Genomic DNA, 15,052 nt, shown 5'->3' with positions numbered 1-15,052 from the left:
AAACAGGTCGGAATACACTGTAATTGTAACAATAATGAAAAGGAAGGTCATGTGCTTACATAAGGATGTTTCTAATGTGGCAGTTTCAAAAACCTTCACTTTTTGCTTTGACTAAACCCAACAGAAAAGTATAAGTTACTCTTGACAATTAATTGAGAGACACAAAGTAAATCCTTGTATGCAATATGAAAATAACAATGTTTTATATTCCTGGAATACTGCAGATGAATTCTTACCTGAAATGGAGACAGTGAAAGAATGTATTAATTCTTTTTGCCCACTTTACTTCCAAGAACACATGGGAGAAAAAACAAACTGATACAAAAGTCAGTGAAATGCAATACAGTCTACAGAGACCAGTGTCCAGAAAATACTTTCCTTTGTATTTCATATTCAACAGCTCTTCAATGTAATGATGGACATGAATAATAATATTGGTATATTTTCACATAGCACTCTTCCAAATATTGCAATCCAATTTGCTGGACACAGAAGATAATTTCCACTAGTGGAATGTTCCTGTAGCTTCCTATTCTAAATAGCATCCAGCAGGTATAGTAGTGTAATGCAGTAAATAACTAATGAATTACAGCAGATATCAGGGCAGTAGATCTGTTCTTTTGTGTGTGAATTTCTGTGAGCCAATTTCACTTGATTCAATTAAGATTTTATCACTGTTGTGCTTGTTTCTGTCCATTAGTTACCTATATTAGTCTGTTAAGCAAGTTTAAATGCTATGAAACAGTTTGATTTTTTTTTCTTATACACCCAGGGTAAGGTATTATTGCTTCTTTTCAGAAGTTACAAATATTATATGCTACTTTAACCACATACATTCCACACATTTGTATGAAAAGGATGTGTGAAAAAGGACCAGGATTGATAACTAATTATCTGTGCACAAAAAGTTATAATTTTGCTGCCTATGTGTGGAATTCTAATCCCCCTGTACAAAGACTAGAGTGGGAATGATTAGGCCAGTGCCTATGTTAAGCCTCTGAATGTGCCTACAGAGAAAAACCAGTGTTCCCAGAATCCTGAGATGACTCCAGTCCAAATTGTATGCTTATGTGGTTAATAAAATTACCGTGCCTTCTCTGTAACCAACACAATTTCTGAATGCAGCAACCATCATAATCTCTCTTTTTTTCTAACTATTTATAACATGCCCTTTACCACCGGTTTCTCAGCACCAGACTACAAAGTTACTAATTGCACTAATTTTTGCCTGTAAAAATTACTTTGCTCTCCCTAGCTTTAGTTCAACCTCTAAAATGTAATAAAAGTGTGTGCTTTTTAATTTAATCTATCCAAGAGAAATGATATAGGGTTATGCACTCTAAATAAAGTTGCAAAACAGTCTCCCTTATAACACCCAGTACATGCTCACTCATAACTTTCTAAAACATTCGCTTGCTGGGCTGAAATTTTCCATGTTTGGTTACTGTCCAAAGCTGAATTTTGTGGAATGTTTGAGCAAAATCCTATTTATGAGTTATGGGCCAATGACAAAAAATGCAATCTTCTCCCTGTAAACAAATTCTGGCTTCATTATATTCAGTGGGCATCTGCTAAGGGTCAGATTCTGCAACTCTTACTCATGATACATAATGCTTATTAAAATTACTCATATGAGTAACTGCTCAGCATGAGTAAAAGTTACAGAATCAGTCCTGACTGCCTTTTGTGATGTCATGTGCAGATTGGGAGAACTGCACAATATATCTGTTCTTCTCTGACAGGCCCAGCAGCTGAGTTGAGAGAAACAGCACTTGCTGTTCTAATGCTACTGCTGAGACTAATATTTCATTGCAATATGCAGAGCAGAATCCTCCCCCCAAAAACAAATTAACTAATTAAAAAAAAAAAACGACCTTAACTGGGAGACAGGGGGAAAAAATGTGTGTGTATGTGTGTCTTGGGGGAAATGGATTCTCTGATTTCAGGATCCCTGCAATTTTGGCTGCAGAGTATGTCTTTTCATATAAAAAACCCCAAAGCAGCAGCAGCTACATTGTGCCATTAATTGATGCACCCCTCCTACAGCCTCTGGCGATCTCATTTCCTGCAGAGTATAACCTTTCATTAAAGCAGAAAAATGTCCAATGCTTCTTGTTTGTGAAGAAAACCTTCTGAAGCCCCCTTCACGCTATGCTACATCTGTGATTTTGTAACAATGTGGAGACCCAGACACCTTAATCACTTACTAGTCAAGCCCTCTGCCATTATAACCATTGTTTGCATAGCCACAGCACAGCTCCTACTCTGTTGCAGAAGCATAGCTGTACATATGGCTTCTGGGAAAACCTGAAGAACAATCCCATAGTGCTGGGGAATGAAAGACTAGAGGACATACAGAGAGCAGCACCAGCAGCTTTGTTTAGCAATGCACTCTGGGATGTCCTACTGCAGAATGCTCAGAGGAAGGAGGACTTGTCAAATTGATTATACAGGCAGAGTTGTAGGAAAAATATCTTGTCGTCATTGCAATAAAAATAATGGGCTATGGTTACATGATGCCAGCCTAGACGATTGGCAAGGATGAAACAATTAATAACATAACTGAATGTTGGAAACAGCCATGTTTAGAGACAACCATGCTAGTAACTGGTTACAAATTCCTTTAAATATATAGTGTGGCTATAACCTGAATGTGACCAATGCAGGATATATTCCTGAGACTGCAATCTGAAATAATAGCTCCACGAGAGATATGAACTAGGCCAGAGTTTCCTCAATCTTTTCTGTTTATTCAAGCAGTTTCCTCAATCTTTTCTGCTTAACTGCTTATTCAAAGTAAACTGTTGTGATCTCTTTACAGTCATTATACAAGTAATAGTAGAAATGTATGCTACAACTACTATATTTAACTTCACAAACAGTGAATGTTTTGGCCTCCCGAAAGCAATGGTGGACATTTTATATTTTTTGTTTTAGAATTGTAATAAAATTGCCAGTGCCTCACAATCCCCATTATAGTATTTCATGACTCCTGAAAGGGGTGGGGAAGTTGTAACCCTCAGTTGATAAACACTGTCCTGATATGACCGGTTTCTCTCCAACGCTCTCCAGAATAGAGCGGCAGCTTAGCCTTCCTTCTGCACAAAGAGGAGAACATCTCTTCACGGATGGATGCATGAATCTAGGGGGACAATCCAACCTAATTGTAGCAGCAAAATACAAAATTCACCCTTCCTTCTACCCCATTCTCCTTAATGAGGTGTGACTTCTGAATACTAATTAGGACACTTTAAATTCTAATTTTACTAAGTATTGATATTTTATTTTTAAAGGATCAGAGGGGTAGCCATGTTAGTCTTGCATCTGATGAAGTGGGCATTCACCCACGAAAGCTTATGCTTCAATACTTCTGTTAGTCTTAAAGGTGCCACAGGACCCTCTGTTGCTTTTTATTTTTAAAGGATATCACTCAAATTTGTTTAGTGAAAGTCTGAACAATTAAAATACTCAAAAGTAAAAAATGCAAAAATTAAGTATCTTTAACTTAGCCCTGTTGCACACATATGCAGTATTTTTATTCTTGGTTTTCGGTTTAAATGTCTTAATATGTTATTAGGAAACAATTTTTTCTACTACAACATATGGGCTTTGCATTTAATTTATTTGATTCTTTCTTGAGAACATTCAAAATTAATTTCTAGTGGCAGCCTAGCAAATGAATATCCTGAAAGTCTAACATGATCTAATATGTTTAGCAATGTAAGCACAACTTGCTATTTTCCAGTGACTGTGAAAGCTGTAGAAATCCAGTGTGTTACGAGTGAAATTAGATTTTGTTGAGAAACTGGTTTCTAAGAGGGCAGCATTTTTTACTCATTAAAAAGGAAAACACCTTGCAGTCAGTATCAAACTTGTAGAGCAGTTTTAAACTACATTATTTTAAAATCCCAGGCACAAAATTGCCATCAAATTCTTTAGTTTCCTAAACATCCTGTCCTTAAGGATGTATCCATCAATTTTCTAAGGGTACATCTACACTACAGCGGGGAGTCGATTTAAGATATGCAAATTCAGCTACGTGAATAGCGTAGCTGAATTCGACGTATTGCAGCCGACTTACCCCGTTGTGAGGACGGCGGCAAAATCGACTTCTGCCGCTTTTTGTCAGCGGCGCTTACTACCACCTCTGCTGGTGGAGTTAGAGCGCGGATTCGGGGATCGATTGTCGCGTCCCAACGGGACGCGATAAATCGATCCCCGAGAGGTCGATTTCTACCCGCCGATTCAGGCGGGTAGTATAGACCAGACCTCAGTTAAACACGCTGGTCCATAAATTTCACTTGATTCATAGGGTAAGCATAATGAACATGCATATAACTTCACTTGATATTAATTTTTCTCTCTCTCACTCTCTTTCACACCACATCCATTTAATGTAGTGGAATTCAGACACTGAGAATACAGACAGATGGTAGAAGGATACAGAGAGCTGGTATAATCTATATCCATTTAGTGTTCTAAAACTATAGCATTTAGTTACAGAGTTAATTGTTTACCCCAACCACAAAATAATAGTTGTATCAATTCCTGCTGGCATCACAGCAATCACAAAGGTACAACTGCCCATGTTATGTCCCCTGATAAGGAAACTGAAACTTCCATCCACAAACCAAATTCAGCTCTGGTTCTATTTAGTACAACTCTTTCTGAAGTCAATGGGAGATGCATCTGCTTACACAGTGGCTAAATTGGCTCCCGGTGAAGACAATAACTGGCAAGGTGCCACAAAATGTCAGATCTTGTTCTGTATAAAACACAGCAGTTAATGCTGCCATTTTAAGTGGTTTCAATCTGAATGGTTGCTCCAAAGCTTCAGTTGGAACTTCTTGATTCCACATCTTAAAAACAGACAAACAAATAATTGTGGGGTCCCATGCGGAGCAGATAAAGCACACGACCACTGTGGTTGCAGGCTGAATCCGAATTCTGTTTATTGCAAGCTTTCTTTTATAGTTTTTCTCTACGTTACATAACACAATTAGGCTATAATAACACATCTACGGATTGGACAAGAAGGAGAATCATGTGTTTATCACATGTATAGCCCCACACCGATTGGTTCAACCGTTCCTTACATAAGGCCATGATTTGTTTACCTCATCTTATATAATCCTAGACCACCAGGGGGTCTTACATAAGGCCATGATCATCTTATATAATCCTAGACCACCAGGGGGGCCTTACATAAGGCCATGATTTATTACCTTGCAAGTGTCCCATCGTGACCCTTATCTCCTCATGGAACTTTCCATTAGGTTGGTGTAGGGATGATACATCCCCACACCTCCCCCCTTTTCCTTAAATAAGGAAACATAATATTACGTAAATGCCCACGAAAACCATTGGGGTGTAAATAAGGATAGCCAATAAGACATGTTCTAAAGGGATCCGATGGGGTGGCCATGGACAAGCAAAAAGGGCTTCTTGGCCAGTCTGGTTCGCTCAGGTGACCCAAACATTTTGTCGTGGGTTAACAAAAGGTACAGAGTTTGGACATACAAAGACCCCTGCTCCTATAATAAGGAGTCCGAACAAATAGAAGTACAGCGTTATTAAGTGTTTAGGCTGTGACAAACAACAAGTGCAGGTCTGGTGCCGCAGGGTCGTCCTCCGGCTTCTGCATGGCGGCGTCGGGCTTTTTAGCAATTTGTGTCTTGAGCCACGGCCGGAGGGATCTTATCCGGTGGTTTTTTCCTATATGTCCTTTCAAAGTTAGATAAGCCTAGCTCCGCCATTCTTTTCAACCTATTCCGCAACTGCTCACCCTGCCCCGGGAACTCCGCCCGGAACTCTGGGGTACAAACATTATTGGTGACAGGAAAGCCGGGCTGGTTCAGGGCTCGCAATGTGTGGGACTGCGGGGGATGGCTCTCACCAGCCAAATGGGACAACTGATTTAGCATGTCCTGTAGCTGAAGGCCCTGTTTGTACATTTTCGCCCGAAATTCTTGTAACTTATCCCCTTCTGGGCTTGAGACCTCCATTTTATTCGCGGGGTTGTCCGGTAATGGGACGATACTAGGATCAGCTTCGGGTGCACTGGGGATGAGTGGTATGATAGTGTCCTCACCCCCAAAGAACTTACGGGCTCCCACCGGCAACACATAAGGCGGCTCCTCTTTTGGCCGAAAGAGGTCATTAATGGCCGACTGGACCTCGGCTTCTGCCGCAAGCGTCTTTATTAGTTTCTTAGATTTGCACCATATTTGGCTCAATGACACGGCCTTCTTGTTGCCGTGAGAGACCGACTCCCAGAGGTCAGAGCCTAGACTTTCCCAGACTGCCTTATCAAAGACAGTATCAGGAGTAACAAAAAACCCGCGTCTCTGCCCCCATTTCAACAAACGGGACAACGCGTCAGAGGGAAGCTTCTCTCCCCGCTTTTCAGCGATGCGTAATAAAAAATCATGCACCGTCTCCTCCTCTGCAGACAAAGCAGAGCCCATTTTATTAAATGCAGCCGCTCACCTGTGAGCTCACGAACGTCTCTCTCGGACGACCAGGAGCCAGTATCCTCCGGTACCTCCTGCCACGGCTGCCACCTCCGCCTTTTCTCATCGAACGCTTCAGTCGGCTGTGAGCTCACGAACGTCTCTCTCGGACGACCAGGAGCCGGTATCCTCCGGTACCTCCTGCCTCGGCTGCCACCTCCACCTTTTCTCACCGAACGCTTCAGTCGGCTGTGAGCTCACGAACGTCTCTCTCGGACGACCAGGAGCCGGTATCCTCCGGTACCTCCTGCCGCGGCTGCCACCTCCACCTTTTCTCACCGAACGCTTCAGTCGGCTGTGAGCTCACGAACGTCTCTCTCGGACGACCAGGAGCCGGTATCCTCCGGTACCTCCTGCCGCGGCTGCCACCTCCGCCTTTTCTTACCGAACGCTTCAGTCGGCTGTGAGCTCACGAACGTCTCTCTCGGACGACCAGGAGCCGGTATCCTCCGGTACCTCCTGCTGCGGCTGCCACGTCCGCCTTTTCTCATCGAACGCTTCAGTCGGCTGTGAGCTCACGAACGTCTCTCTCGGACGACCAGGAGCCGGTATCCTCCGGTACCTCCTGCCGCGGCTGCCACCTCCGCCTTTTCTCACTGAACGCTTCAGTCGGCTGTGAGCTCACGAACGTCTCTCTCGGACGACCAGGAGCCGGTATCCTCCGGTACCTCCTGCTGCGGCTGCCACCTCCGCCTTTTCTCAAACCATGTTCAGTTTTTGGTCGTGCTCCAGTTGACACTGAGCTTGGCAAACCATCTAAATCTTGGTAGCCTGCCCTCTTATTCCCACAGATTCCCTTTCTCTGATGATCTCTGTGAAGAAGGCCTGTCTCCACCTTAACAGGGCATGGCTGTTTGCGCTTTTTGGTAGAAGGAGTGCTGGAAGGAGAAGAGCCAGCACTGAGAGCCTTTTCAATATCTAAATTCAATTGTTCCAGTTTCTTCATGAGAGATGACATAGAGTCTGACCACTCAGATCCTTTTTCTGGTTGGATCTGCTTTCTCTTTGCTCAGCTTCTGAGACAACACCTGTTGGGTCTACTGTCTGAGAACATTGATCCCTGCTCCACTGGCGGCTGTGTCTAGTATGATCTCTGCTAGCTCACTCTGGGCAAAGTCCTGGCTGCCTTGATGTCCAAGCCGAATCACGTCGGGGTCACCATTTGTGGGGTCCCATGCGGAGCAGATAAAGCACACGACCACTGTGGTTGCAGGCTGAATCCGAATTCTGTTTATTGCAAGCTTTCTTTTATAGTTTTTCTCTACGTTACATAACACAATTAGGCTATAATAACACATCTACGGATTGGACAAGAAGGAGAATCATGTGTTTATCACATGTATAGCCCCACACCGATTGGTTCAACCGTTCCTTACATAAGGCCATGATTTGTTTACCTCATCTTATATAATCCTAGACCACCAGGGGGTCTTACATAAGGCCATGATCATCTTATATAATCCTAGACCACCAGGGGGCCTTACATAAGGCCATGATCATCTTATATAATCCTAGACCACCAGGGGGGCCTTACATAAGGCCATGATTTATTACCTTGCAAGTGTCCCATCGTGACCCTTATCTCCTCATGGAACTTTCCATTAGGTTGGTGTAGGGATGATACATCCCCACAAATAATAATAAAAAAAAATCAGTCAAAACCACCATTTTTCACCCAAATTCAGGGGTAACACCGTGAAATTGTGAATTTGCCATGACTTTGATGTAAAGCCATCAACTCTAGACCACGCAAAAGGTAGTGGACTTTGGCAAATCTTTTGATGAGCCTTGTATGAGTTTCAAGTGTGTAAAGAGGTATTGAAGCTGATGAATTTTACCTGGTCATGAGTTTAGTTGTGAATTTGCCCAGCTGTAGCCAGGATATTTACTATGCTATAGTGCATCTTATACAACTTCAGATGTGGCATAATTCTCCAGAGAAAAGCCAAAAGGATAAACACTACACAGAAATGAAAAGAATGGTAGAAATTTACATCTGAGGAGGAGCAAAGGGTAACAAGTGTTGTAATTGCACATTATATATAAAGCATGTGTAAAAGTGTGGCTCAAAGTAAGGAGTGGCCATGAGAATATGCATCTGAGAGACTGAAAATACAAGTTTTAAGTACATACATACATATTTTTAAAAGGCTTCTATTTTGTTGAGAGGGACCGAGATGGATTTTAAAGCTATGAGGGGGAGAGAAAAAGAGCAGCATTTCTGAGCTTCCAGCATACAATAGCCTGATATTTTGCTTCAGTTACTTCTGGGGGCATTCGGTGCCAAAAATTTAAAAATTCTGCAAATTTTATTTGTCATAATAACACTACATAATTATGCCAGTTTCAATTTGGTAATTTATTTCAAAATACCTGTCAGCAAATATGTCTGCAACAATGCAGACATACACAAAAATTCACCTGGGAGTAGGGAAAGAAACACCTATTGCAACCCAGTTCCTATTTCTCCGTCCCCTCTACCCTGAGTCAAGCTGGGGGACCAGATACCCACAACCCTTCCACCCCACAGCCCACATGCAGGGCCTCCCCAGCCAATACACCTGAACCCCCTCCTCTCCAGAGCCCAACTGCAGGGGCCCCCAGGTGTGCGGGAGGGGCTCAGGGCTGGGGCAGAGGGTTGGGGGGTGGGGGTGAGGGCTGCAGGATGGGGCCAGGAATTAGAGGTTCAGGGTGTGTGTGGGGGGGGCTCTGGACTGGGGCAGGGAGTTGGGGTACAGGAGAGGGTCAGGGCTCTGGGTGCAGGCTTTGGGGTGGGGCTGGGGATGAGGGGTTTGGGATGCAGGAAGGGGTTCCAGGTTTGGGGGGGCTCAGGGCTGGGGCAAGGGGTTGGGGCACAGACTTACCTCCGGCAGCTCCCGGTCAGCGTCACAGCTGGGGTACAGAGGCAGGCTCCCCATGCTGCGCCCCAGAACCAGCCAGCAGCAGGTCTGGCTCCTCCTAGGTGGAGGCGTGCAAGTGGCTTCAAGCGACTCTCACCTGCAGACACCACCCTCCCAGTTTCCATTGGCCAGTTCCCGACAAATGTGAGTGCAGAGCCGGTGCTCTGGTCAGGGGCAGCGCGCGGAGCCCCATGGCCCCCTGCCTAGAAGCCGGACCCGCTGCTGCCTGCTTTTGGGGCGCAGCACAGTGTTGGAAAAGGTAGGCACTAGCTGGGCAGCACTGCCATCGGGACTTTTAACATCCTGGTCGGCAGTGCTGACCAGAGCAAGGTGACCTAGCGCCTGACATGCCGCGACCCAGTACCAGGTCGTGAACCATGGTTTGAAAAACTCTGCTCTATCTCCCTCCCCCAGCAGTGTCTTCTATGTGCAAGCTGGGCGCTGCTGAGTCCAGTGGCCCCTACTGGTGGCTAAAAGCACTGCAGCCCATTTCCATGGGGGAAAGCAAATTCTGTGAGCATAACGTTAATTTCTGCAAAATTCTGCATTGGGCAGTGGCGCAGAATTTCCCCAGGAGTATTCAGTTCAGCAAAGAAGTGGGGAGAGAGAGAAAGCCCTCCCTGAAACAGCAGTAAAGGAGGAACAAGCATGTATAGGGGCAACACTAACAAGGCTCTATTTAAGGATGAGAAACTATTTCCCTTATAAACAACCAGTTTTTGTTGGTTTATAGCCTGTCCGATTAATCACTGCTGGGTGAGAATTATCTAAGAGGAAACACCTTTTTACTGTATATTAAACAAAATCCTTCAATTATTTTTGAGTTAAAAGAGGCAAATGGTAGAAGCCAGAACACGTCAGATGCTTTTTTGGTTCTGGTAAGAAGCGAAGTTTTTGTTAATTTGGAACAAAATGCAGCATCTGCTTAGCTCATGAGGTGGGCTAGAGAGAAATAGAAAAAGCAACTCAAAGCACAAGTAGCAGAAAGATAGCTCTGGGGTGGCTGCAGTAGTCATAATTATCAACAAAGAAGAAAAGGATCATAGGCTGCAGACATCATCATCCTTATTTCGGGGATAGCATCTTTGCCCGAAAACGAATTAAATAGCCTTTGCCTGGGGTGGGCGGGGACTGGCTGCTAATTTGCTTTGACATCTTCAAAAAGGCCCCCCGGGGACTTCAGCCAGGCTTAGGGTGACCACACAGCAAGGGTGAAAAATCGGGACGGGGTGGGGGAGTAATAGGCGCCTATATAAGACAAAGCCCCAAATATCAGGACTGTCTCTATAAAATCGGGACATCTGGTCACCCTAGCCCAGGCTGGACCCTTTAATTCATCCCGCAGCAGTAGGGCAGGGCGGTTACAGGTGCCAGCGTATCTGTGGGTTTTGCTGGCGCTGGGGAGGAGCTGAGTCCCTCAGGGACGGGAGAGGCACTGGGTGGAGGCTGGAGCGCCAGATAAGAACTGGGCTGACTCGTTGCAGAGCGAAGCCTGGGAACGGCACGTACCGGGGCAGGGACACGTGCCACGCAGCAGGATGATGATGGCTTCAGCCAGGTGCAGCCGGCAGGGAAGCGACGCCGCAGCAGCGCCACCTGCTGCCCCTGCGGGTTAATGCTGCACTGGGAAGCGACGCCGCAGCAGCGCCACCTGCTGCCCCTGCGGGTTAATGCTGCACTGGGAAGCGACGCCGCAGCAGCGCCACCTGCTGCCCCTGCGGGTTAATGCTGTGCTGCCGTACTCGGCGCCCTGAAGGCGCCATGCGCTGCAGCAGCTCCGCCGCCCGGGTGCCCCAGAGGGGCCCGAGGGGCTATTCCGTGTTGTGCACGCTCCTGCGGGGTGTGAGCCCCTCCCCGCCCCCACACGCCTTCCTAACCAGCCAGCCCGCTCCCCGGAAGCTCCCCGTCGCTGTACATACCCGCTGCACTTGGTCCCTCCTGCTCCTCTCCGGGGGAGCAGACAAACACCGCCGGGCGCCTGGCTAAGCAGCTGGTGGCTTAAACTCAGTGGCAAAAATAAAGGAGGTTGGCCAGAGAAAGCACCGAGTCAGCGCTTGTCCTCTCTATATAGCCCTCAAGGTCACCCTAGTAATCAGGTGGTAGCGTGGCCGAGTGGTCTAAGGCGCTGGATTTAGGCTCCAGTCATTTCGATGGCGTGGGTTCGAATCCCACCGCTGCCAAGAAAACTTTTATTTGCAGATTTGGCCAGTTAGTTTCCTATCAGTATTTTAAATGTGTTTCTAATGAAAGAATGCCAGTTTTATGCCTTACGCGGCATCATGCATAGTGGTGTGCCCGAGGGCAATTTAGAAGGAAGGGGGTATCATCTTATCTGCTATTTTGTGTCTGCTTTGTATTTCTTAATGTTTGTGAATTTGTCTCTTTCCCCATAGAAACCTCTTCCCCTTCAATGCATATATGGTTCTGGTGGAGAATTTTCTGATGCTCACCAAAATGGTCTGGACCTTATGAGAGCATGATTTCTCATGAGTGTTCAGCCAGTGATCATGTAAGCGGTCAGGTGGACAGATACCAGGCTCTTATGCAGAGATTTGCCCTGCTTCTGGGACAGATGAGCTGAAACTAGTGAAAGAGTTATTGATGCACGGACAGACAGAGGGTGAAGGTCTGTTTGAACCAACATTGATAGCCGAGCCACATCAGTGAAGATCATGGATGCCTTGTCCTGGGCTTGAGTCTGAAGTTGACTGAGATGGGCCCCCCAATCTTTAATAGAAGCAGCCACCACCAGAGTCAAGGCTGGTTATGGGGACAAAAATGTGACTCCTTTGCAGACATTTGCTGGGTCCAGCCACCAAGTCAGAGAGTGGAGCTCTCGAGCAGGTATGCAAATCCACATGGTCAGAGGGTGCCTGCAACTGGAAGGACAGTATACAGAATGAAGTCAGGCTTGCAGACAGTGAAGGTGAAGTCTGGCATGTGGGGTTACAGACATGCATGATGCCATATGGCCCTAGGAGCTGAAGGCGGGCTCTCACTGTTGTTACAGGACTAGGGTTACCATATTTCAACAATCAAAAAAGAGGATGGGAGGAGCCCCGCCCTAGCCCCGCCCCTGTCCTAGCCCCGCCCCCATCCTGTCCTAGCCCCGCCCCTGCCCCTTCCACTCCCTCCCACTTCCTGCCCCCTCAGAACCCCCAACCCTCCCCCCCACTCCTTGTCCCCTGACTGCCCCCCAGGTCTCCACCCCCTCCCTAAGCCTCCCTGCCTCTTGTCCCCTGACTGACTTCCCCACATCCTAACTGGCCCCCTAGGACCCTACCCCCTATCTGTCCCCTGACTGCTCCAACCCTTATCCACCCCCCCACCCCCTGACCCATCTAAACCCCTCTGCTCCCTGTCCCCTGACTGCCCTCCAGAACCCCACCCCCTACCTAAGCCTCCCTGTTCCTTATCCCCTAACTGCCCCTTCCTAAGACCCTCCCCCAACTGTCCCCCAGGACCCTACCTCCTACCTGTACCCTGACTGCCCAAAACCTTATCCACCCTCCCCCAGAAAGCCCGCCCCGAACTCCCGACCCCCCCCACTCCTTGTCCCCTGACTGCCCCCTCCTGGGACCCCTGCTCCTAACTGCCCTCCAGAACCCCACCCCCTACCTAAGCCTCCCTGTTCCTTGTCCCCTAACTGCCCCCTCCTGAGACCCCCCCACCTGTACCCTGACTACCCAAAACCTTACACCCCCAACCCCCAGACAGCCCCCCCCCCGAACTCCTGACCCATCCAACCCTCCCCCTGCTCCCTGTCTCTTGACTACCCCCCCCCCCCCGAACCTCCCTGCCGCTTCTCTGGCCCCCGGCCCCCTTACTGTGCTGCAGAGCAGCGCGCTCGACAGCGAGGGAGGGCAGCAGGGTCAGAACTCCAGATGAACAGCCGGCGATCTGTGAGTGCAGGGAGGGAGGGGGAGGAGGGGAGTGGTGTCAAGTTTCAGGAGGGAGGAGGGGGGAAGTGCAGAAGGGCTCTGGCTCTGGCTGTGGGAGCCCCGGCTGCTTTGTAAGCCGCGCGCACGCTCTGCATGGGGGGGGGGTGAAGGAGGGGAAGTCCGGACATTGACAAATTCCCCCGGACGCTATTTTTAACCCGAAAAAGCCGGACATGTCCGGGGGAATCCGGACGAATGGTAACCCTATACAGGACTGAATTTGAGGCTGTTGGAAAGGGTAACTATAGAATGGAATTTTTCAGCTGGGAGGTAAGATGTGGCTATTGTAGCATCAAAGGTCTCCCTCTATGAACATTATGCATTGAGAAGGGAGTAAATGGGACGTTTGCAAATTTAATTGCAGGCCTAGTTCGGAAAAGACTTGTCTGAGGACTAGGACACTGTTCTAGATCTGGTTGCTGGATGCTGCTTGGACTAGCCAATTGTACACGTAGGGAAAAATTTTAATGTCCAAATGTCAGAGGGGGGCTGCCACCATCGCCATGCACTTGGAGAAAACCCTCAGGAATGAAGATAGACTGAAGGGGAGCAATGTGTATGGATAGTGATTGGCGCTCACCAGAAATCAAAGGTACTTCCTGTGGGAGGCATGTATTGCCACATGGAAGTACATGTTCTGTAGCTTGGGGGCCCTATATCAATCTCTAGTCTCCAAAGAGGGGATCGTAGACCATCCTAAACATAATTATATTGATGAATATGTTCCTCTTTCTTATATCTAAAACATAGTGGAGGCCACCAGATTTCTTTGGGACCAGGAAGTACTAGGAACAAAGCCTTTTCCCTTTGGGTTGGTAAGGAACTTCCTCTATTGCTCCCAGCTCTAGAAGAGACCATAGTTCCTGAAATGACACGGTCTTGTGAGAGGGGTCCCTGAAAAGGGACAGGGAGGGTGGGTTAGGAACTGGATAACATATAGCGTCTTTACCGTGTCACTCAAAGGAGAATAGTGCTTACTAAACTTTTTCACACATGATTGCAGCTAGTATGTTGTTAGATCATACAACAAAATAGGTGTTTCAGACACTTTGGTAATACCATGCTACCCCTCAGACCTGAGAGCAGCATTCTTTGCATGGCACGGATCCATATTGGGGGAAGTGGAGGAGACTGGGTGGGCCACTGCAAGAATGCACATCACACTTCCCCCACTCCCTTCATCCCCACAGACCTTACCTGGAAAAGGTAATATAGCCACTGACTGTGCGTGCTACTTTTAAGCCATAGCCTTCCTGAGGGTTGCAGGGACTGCGATGGTCAGAGGGGAGTCCCAGTTAGTGAGTCTCCAATTAAGTCACATTGGCAGGAAGTCATTGGATAAGGATGAGGTCAGATGGAGGAGGCTTCCACTTAGATGTCAGTGATCATCAATGGATTCTGGCACATCCAGCAGGTTTGTGGTCAGCCAAACAACCCTCTGCTTTTGGGAAAGCAGCCCAAACAATCTTCCTGGTGTTCTCAATCTACCTGGCTGTGCAAGTTGATGTTTGTGACAATGGCTCAGTTTCCCTTATCTTGGAAGAACTTTGGAAAATGATGCTAAACTATATGTAACTTTTTGCATTTCCATCTAGTGGTATATTTTCAACTGGTTGTATTCAGATGAGAATATATAACTGAAAATATATGCATTTTAGATGCCTATTTCATTCTAACAATCTTTCAGTAAGTATGATGT

At 46.9% G+C, this 15,052-nt stretch overlaps 1 protein-coding gene and 1 non-coding gene across 2 annotated transcripts in view; one reads left to right on the top strand and one right to left on the bottom strand.

Moving 5' to 3' along the window:
• EEF2K (eukaryotic elongation factor 2 kinase) overlaps nucleotides 1-11,486 on the bottom strand; it is a 58,294-nt gene extending 46,808 nt beyond the window's left edge. Inside the window, exon 1 of the mRNA XM_065559983.1 lies at nucleotides 11,332-11,486. The gene's annotated coding sequence lies outside the window, so the exon portion shown is untranslated. The remainder of the gene's footprint in view (nucleotides 1-11,331) is intronic.
• Nucleotides 11,487-11,510: 24 nt separating this feature from the next.
• Nucleotides 11,511-11,592, top strand: TRNAL-UAG (transfer RNA leucine (anticodon UAG)). The gene has a single exon. It is a non-coding gene; the product is annotated as a tRNA-Leu (tRNA).
• Nucleotides 11,593-15,052: the final 3,460 nt, after the last annotated feature.

Source organism: Chrysemys picta, chromosome 10 (genome assembly GCF_011386835.1).
Source record: "Chrysemys picta bellii isolate R12L10 chromosome 10, ASM1138683v2, whole genome shotgun sequence".
NCBI lineage: Eukaryota > Metazoa > Chordata > Testudines > Emydidae > Chrysemys > Chrysemys picta.
This window is presented reverse-complemented; position numbering and strand designations above follow the sequence as displayed.